The following is a 2295-nucleotide window of genomic DNA, read 5'->3' as shown; positions in this document are numbered from 1 at the left end:
GCCCTCCTAGGATGGACCCCTCCCAGCTCTGCTCACTGGGTCTTCCTCCCACATCCCGAAAGAAAGTCTTATTTCCTGCACTAGACCTCACCCACCTGGGAGCTCTTGTCTGGTGCAGAAGCCTCTGGCAAGCATAGGAACAAGGGGAAGCAGCAAGCAACACTCCTTCCAGCTCTCCCTGAACTGGAAGCAGCCCCTTCTAGGGTCAAGGGTGGCTGGAGAAAAGCAACTTGGCCTGCCTTGGGGAGCTGGGAATGCAGATGTCTTGGGGAGCAAGGTCCAGAGACAGGACGATTCAATTCAATGACCTTGCCACTCCCCCCCCACCCCGAAATCCAATGGTGGACAAAGATGCATTTATGATAGAGAGACCCCTGAGGTCAGCAGACTCCCAGCTCAGGGCAGAAATCTGGCCCTTGCTGTCTGTGAACGGATGTGTCTGCCTATGGCCCTCCTCACGGTTCAAGTCCAAAGTAGGGAGTCTGCTATGGACACTCATATTGACTCTCTTGTCTGAGCTGAAAAAGTGTAGTTGGGTCTTCCCTGGTGGCGTGGCGGGTAAGAATCCATCTGCCAATGCAGGGAACTCGGGTCTGATCCCTGGTCCAGGAAGGTTCCACCTGCTGCAGAGCCACTAAAGCCGGTAAATCACAGCTCCTGTCGCCAGAGCGAGCGCCCTAGAGCCGATACTCCGGAGAAACAAGAGGAGCCACCGCAGTGAGGTGCCCGCAAACCACAGCGAAGAGAGGCCCCCACGCGCCACAGCCAGAGAGAGGCCACACGCAGCAAGAAAGACCCAGGGCGGCCATAAGTAAATAAACAGACTTTACAGAATAGAACAATCTGTAGGAAGTCTTCTGATGGTACTCTGACCTCTCACCCCAAGGACCGACCTTAGTGATGTGTCGGTCTATGGTGAAAATTTCCTGTGTGTGGGATGAACGAAACCTGTAACTTCAGGCTGTAGCGGTGGCCAAGCCAGTTTGAAATCGGCAATCGTCCCATTTCCATTCTTCTTTTTTCTTTCTTTCCTTCCATGATAACGGGTTTAACAGCGTACCTCTGAGTAAAAGAATAAATGGCATAATTAATCGGCCTTTTTCAGGTGAAAAGACCTTGGAATGAACTTTCAGGAAGCTGAGAAAGTGTGACTCCAGTGACTGATGGTAAATCCTCTGCCAGGACTTTTCTGGCAGTCCAGTGGTTAGGACTCTGTGCTTTTGCTGCAGAGGCTTTGGGTTCAACCCTTGGTCGGGGAACTTGGTCACACAGCCTGGCTGAAAAAAACCTTTGCCAACTCAGGCAGCTTCTGAGTCTTTGCTATCTGCAAATTTAAAAAAGGATTTGGGGTCTTTCCTGGTGGCTCAGTGATAAAGAAACCACCTGCCAATGCAGGGGGTCCAAGTTCGGTCAGCACAGGGGGTGGGAGGGAGACTCAAGAGAGGAAATACGTGTATACGAGTAGCCGACTCACGTCATTGTGCAGCAGACACTAACACAATATTGTTAAGTGATCATATTCAACTTTAAAAAAGGGTCTAGCGTGTTAGCAGGCAGCAGGAAATGCATTTCTGATGATAAGTTGCACGTGATTTTGAACATATACTTCGGCGGGTGTTCAAATCCCTGGGTGATGTCACCATAATAAACCTTCCATTCCTTCTAATTATTTCTGTGAATAGGCTTTTTGGCTTTTACATGAAGAGAAATGGAAAATGAGAATGAAATGGAGGCCATATTTCACATTATTCCAGCAATAAATAATAATGATTATATGAAACAATTTTTAAAAAACCCTCAAATCATGTCTCAAATTAAAAGATTCATTTTCAATGCACTTTTATTTGTGCTTTCTACTTGTCCATTATTTACGATCATACACATGGTATCTTGATCAACAGTGTATGATAAGAATTTTGATGAAAGCAAAATCCAAAGCAAGAATATTTAATGCTAATAGTCACAAGAAATTCACTTTAAAGATATTTCAGTTCATAGAAAGTTTTTGTTTCAAAGAATTATGACAAGATTATCAAAAAAGGTTTTCAAGGTTAAAATTACCTTAAATTTGGATAAAACTGGTGGGAGGAATATAAATACAAAGAGAAAAGCCATAATTTATGGTTTTTGGCTGTTAGTGTAAAGCTTGTTACTATTTTTTTTTAAAAAAAGATGGAAGACAAACTGTTATGGTTTTTTTAGACTTCATTGGACACATTGAAAAAAGAAACAGAAGAATTTTATTTTAAAATGTCAGTATTTAAAACACATTAGAGATGACGTTCTTTGCAACTA

The sequence above is a fragment of the Muntiacus reevesi genome, chromosome 5 (genome assembly GCF_963930625.1).
Source record: "Muntiacus reevesi chromosome 5, mMunRee1.1, whole genome shotgun sequence".
Classification (NCBI taxonomy): Eukaryota; Metazoa; Chordata; class Mammalia; order Artiodactyla; family Cervidae; genus Muntiacus; species Muntiacus reevesi.
This window is presented reverse-complemented; position numbering follows the sequence as displayed.